A 5,701-nucleotide genomic window follows, 5' to 3' on the forward strand; every position below is an offset into this window, starting at 1 on the left:
CCTGGGACAACCTTAGGCATTCCTCCGAGAATTCCTTCAGGAAATTCTCCAGGAGCTGCTCCGAGACTTCTTCCCAGAATTCTTCAGTGAATTTCTCCAGAAAATACTCAAAAAATTCTGTTGAGAATTCCTCCATCAGGAATTTATTCAAGAATTTCTCCAAAAAATCAATCCATCAATTTTTCCAAGAATTTCAACAGTTATTACTCCAAAACTTCTGCTAAGAATTCCTCTAAGAATCCGTCCAAGAATTTCACCTGGATATATTCCAGAAATTCATCCAGTAAGTACTACAGTAATTCCTTCAGAAATTCCTCCAGGACTTAGTCTACGAATTCCTCGTGGAATTACTACGGGAATTCCTCTAGGAATTGTTTCGGAAAATACTCCAGGAATTCCTACAAGAAATATTAAAGGAATGCCTGGGGTTGTCACAGGAGTATTTTCTTGAGGAATTTCTGGAGGTTTCCTGAAGAATCTTGAAGGTACTCATGAAAGCATTTCTAGATGATTTTTTGGATGACTTTTTGAAGGAATTTCTTGAAAAAAAAATCCTTGGAGGTATTTGTGGAGAAATTCCTGAAGTGATTGTTGGCAGAAGTTATAAAGGGACCACTGGAGAAATTCTTGGGGATTTTCCTGTAGGATTTTTTGTAGGAATTACTGGAGGGATTCTTGGAAAAATTCTAGACATATGTCTTGGAGGAATTCTTGGAGAATTTCCTTGGAGGGAGAATTCTTGGGGGAGAATTAATGGGAGAAATTCTAAAGATATTATAAGAGGACTTCCTGGTGGAATTCCAAGAAGAATTTATCATCATGGAATAATTCCTGAAGGAGCTCCTTGAGTAATTTTGAGAGGAATTTTTGGCGTAATTCCCTAACAATTTCCGAAGAAATCTCAGATGAAATCCCTGAAGGAACTTTCGGACGAATTCTTAGAGTAATCCCAAGTACTACAGTAATTCCTTCAGAAATTCCTCCAGGACTTACTCTACGAATTCCTCCTGGAATTACTACGGGAATTCATCCAGGAATTGTTTTGGAAAATACTCCAGGAATTCATACAAGAAATATTCAAGGAATTCCTGGGGTTGTCACAGGAGTATTTTCTTGAGGAATTTCTGGAAGTTTTCTGAAGAATCTTGAAGGTACTCATGAAAGAATTTCTAGATGATTTTTGGATGAATTTTTGAAGAAATTTCTTGAAAAAAATCATTGGAGGTATTTGTGGAGAAATTCCTGAAGGGATTGTTGGCAGAAGTTATAAAGGGACCCCTGGAGAAATTCTTGGGGATTTTCCTATAGGATTTTTTGAAGGAATTACTGGAGGGATTCTTGGAAAAATTCTAGGCATATGTCTTGGAGGATTTCTTGGAGAATTTCCTTGGAGGGGGAGAATTAATGGGAGAAATTCTAACGATATTATAAGAGGATTTCCGGGTGGAATTCCAAGAAGAATTCATTATCCTGGAATAATTCCTGAAGAGCTCCTTCAGTTTTTATTATTATTATTACACTAGTTTACAGCATTTCTGAACTCGGTAAGCTGATGATCATTTTTGGTGTAGAATCATGCCCTGAGTTCGAAAACGGAAGGAAAAAAATACAGTAGAGCGGAAATTTTTTCGACTTTCCATACAAGGTTGGTGATTTGAAATCGAATTTTGTTCTATTTTTAAGCAAAGTCGCTCACTTCAAACATCTCATTCTCCGTAATCAATGCTCCGATTGAGCTGAAATTTTTAGTGTAACTCGCCTACATATGATATGTCAAATAAAAGTCGAGAAAGAATTTTTTAGTTGTTTTTTTCTTATTGAAAAAAAAACATTTCTTCAAAAAAATTTGGGAATTTTGCTAAAATTTAAGAAGATCGTCCCTAAAACTCGCCAATATTTTGAATTTCATCAATCTGACGCAAATCCTGTATTCAAATGATCGAATGGTATTGTATTCAGCTTTTAATTTATGGAAAAAGATTTAAAATTGGTTGAACAAAACGCAATATATTTGAATTTTAGTAAATTACATATTTTGAAAAGTTACAAAACCCGATATTGAGCTAAAACTAAAAAACTGTTCTACTTTAAATTATTTGAAGGTCGGTTTCGAAATCAGCACTAAATTGTGCTTAAAAAATTTTTGTCGTTGACAGAAGTTCACGACTTTCGTTTTATTTTGTAAACTTGTGTTATTTATTAACGACACTTTACACCAGAAGGGTGCATTTGTGTCGGCTCCTTCAGTAATTTTAAGTAATTTTGAGAGGAATTTTTGGCGTAATTCCTTAACAATTTTCAGAGAAATTTCAGATGAAATCTCTGAAGGAACTTTCGGACGAGTTCTTAGAGTAATCCCAGGAGTATTTTCGAGAGGAATTACTAAAGGTTTCCTGAAGGATCCTGGGGGTATTCTAAAGTAATTTATGTTGGAATTCCTTTAAAAAAAATTTCACGAATTCCTGGAGGAATTTCGGAAGAAATGCCTGAAAGCAATCTCGGATGAATCGCTGGAATATTTTTTGGAAAAAATTCTGGACAATTTCCTGCAGGTTTCTGGAGAAATTCTTTGAGAAATATCTGGATAAATTTTTTGAGAGCTTGTTAAAAATATGTATGGAGAATTTTTGGAGAAACGCTTGGAAGAATTCCTGGAGGAATGCTTGGAAAATTTCTTGGCAGATGTCTATGACGAATTCCTGGAGAAGTATCTAGAGGAATTCTAGGTAGATTTTTTTAGAGTAATATCTGAAGCGATTCTTGAAGTTCTGATGGATTTTTTGGAAAATTTTCTGGAGGGATTCTTGTAGGAATTTCTGATAGAATTCTTAGAGAAACTCTTGGATGAATTATCGAGGAATTTCTTGAATTCTTCCAGGAAAAATTAACGGAAATTCTTGGAGGAATACCTAGAAAGAATTTTCGAAGAATTCTTGGCGAAAGTCTTGGAGGAATTCCTGAAGCGTTTTTTTTTGGAGGAACTACGCCGATAAAGTAGAGAGATTCAAGAGTAGAGCTTGTGGATCTTGAAGGTCGGAATTCCAGAATAGTTTGGATGACCTAGATCACCAAGTGGATGTTGCTAAGCTATCAGAATTGCACTCTGAGGCTCTAAGAGTACTTACCTTACCTTACCGGTCAGGCTAAGGCCGCGGTGCCCTCTGCTGTACATAGTAGCCGCCTCCATTCCACTCGGTCCATGGCTGTTTGTCTCCAGTTCCGCACTCTGCTTAGGGTCCGCAGATCGTCCTCCACTTGGTCGACCCACCTAGCTCGCTGTGCTCCACGTCTTCTTGTACCGGTCGGATGACTCTCGAGAACCATTTTAGTCGGGTTGCTATCCGACATCCTGATGACGTGACCCGCCCACCGTAGCCTCCCGATTTTCGCGGTATGGACGATGGTTGGTTCTCCCAGCAGCTGATGCAGCTTGTGGTTCATTCGCCTTCTCCAGGTCCCGTCTTCCATCTGCACTCCGCCGTAGATGGTACGCAACACCTTCCGTTCGAAAATTCCAAGGACGCGTTGGTCCTCTGCACGTAGGGTCCATGTTTCGTGCCCATAGAGGACGACCGGTCTAATCAACGTTTTGTAGATGGTTAACTTCGTGGCTCTAAGAGTAGCGTAGATTATATTCCGCGAGCATTTGCTACTATAAAATATCCTTAGATTCACAGATATTGAGAAAATACATTGCGTATATTTGTATGTCAGTGGACACCCAAATAGCAACACATAGAGATACTCGTAATATTATGAGGTGCCACAGACACAATCGTAAAATGCCGATAGAGTGAACAGAAACAAGAGTAGACCTTGAAGATCCTAATTCCAGAATAGTTTGGATAGCCTGGAATATCCCATGAATGTACCAAAAGCGTTATAGTTGTGCAATGAGGCTCCATCAGCAGTATAGACTACATTCCACGAATATTTTTTTACAATCTAAGCATGATACAGGATGTAGATATCATAACCCAAACTTCAAAGTGTTTTGCCATTTGTATTTCACGGAATGTCCAACTACCACTATATTGAATTGCTCGTAACATTGCGAGGTCCAATGGACAGCAACGTGACTAAATTTCTTGATCAGAGTGAACACAAATTATGGTAGATGTTGTCGATCTTAAGAAAATGAATTCCAGAGTAGTTTGGATGACCTAGATCATCCAATACATGTAAATTTTCTTGGAGTGCTTTGAGGCTTTATGAGTAGCGTGGACTATGTTCTGTGATAATTCATCGTGTATCAAATTTGGTTTAGAAGGTTGGATTTGTGACGCAAACTTCGGAGTACTTTGGAGGCCTTAGAATAGCTCTGGGATCAAAATAGTAATACATTGCATGTCAAGGATCAGTAAAAACTATTGATGATTACCAAAACGATGAAATTTGAGCAAAAACATGTAGAATTCATAAAAAATACAAGATACAAATACAAAATCTCGATGTTTCTTGGCCGCCTTGTTTAGGGATTACATTAGAAATTTCAACGAAAAATTCTTCATTAGATCCATTGGTGAATCCTTTCTGGATCTTCTTGGGGGCCTCCAAGAAATGCATCTGGAGTTTCTTCAGCAATTCAAAGTTTTTTTTAGGAATCTGAGGAATTTCTTCAGTGATTAACTAAGCATTTCCAGGAATTTTTGTAATATTCCTCACGTATTTTATTGAGAATTTATTCAGGGACCACTAGATTCCTTCTAGAAATTCATTGAAGAGTTTCTTTAGCAATTCTTGGGGAAATTCTGCATGGATTGATTTGAACTCCATTCTTTCTGGAATTTCCTTCACTAGAATCTCCAAAGGGTGTTCTTTTCAGATAAAGAAGAAAAGCTTCTAGAGATCAATTCTATTATCGTAAAATTCTCAACAGATACTTTGGAGAATTTATTCAAAACATCGTCTTTGCGGATCTTCATTAAGAATTTCCAACCGGAGATTTTTTGGTGTTTCATTGGATAATTTTTTGCAGAGATTTCTAAAAGAATTTCTCAAGAATTCTTTCGGAGATTTCTTCGGGAATTCATCTAAGGATTCCATTAGCAATTTCGTTAGAAGTCATCTCAGGGAATTCTTCGAGATTATACTCCAATGATTCCTTGTGGAATTCTTTAACTGCTTCTTCCAGGAATTCTTTGAATAATTCCCCCAGCAATCTCATCCCAGAATTCATCCAGAAATTCCATCGGGGTTTTCTCCCGGATTTTTCCAGGATTTTTAGGGAAATTTCTTTATTGGTCCTTTGAGAATTTATTGAACAATTTGTTGAAGAATTCTAAGATTTCATCAGAAGTACATCCAGGGGTTCCAATGCAAACTTCTGCAGGTACTTCATAGATATTTTTTTGGTATTCTGTGCGGAATTTTTACAGCGATTCATTGTAACATTATTTTGTGATTGTCAAAGATTCAAAACTAGGGTCTGGAGCCATTTGGGCAGGAGCACCTATTTTGGGCACTTGCTGATACAACTCAGTCAATTTCGAACCGATTGGCTTAAATTTTTGAACAACGCTAGATATTGTGCGTATCTGATTGTGTCTCAAAAATCAAGTCAATCGGTTAAAGATTGACTGAGTTAGTGCCGGACACGGGATCGAACCCATGATCATCTATGATTGCATGTTTTGTTATTATTCAGTTATTTATTGTCATTCAATAATAACTCAGAAATGTAGAACGGACCTGGTGTGAT

Source organism: Aedes albopictus, chromosome 1, assembly GCF_035046485.1.
Source record: "Aedes albopictus strain Foshan chromosome 1, AalbF5, whole genome shotgun sequence".
Taxonomy (NCBI): domain Eukaryota; kingdom Metazoa; phylum Arthropoda; class Insecta; order Diptera; family Culicidae; genus Aedes; species Aedes albopictus.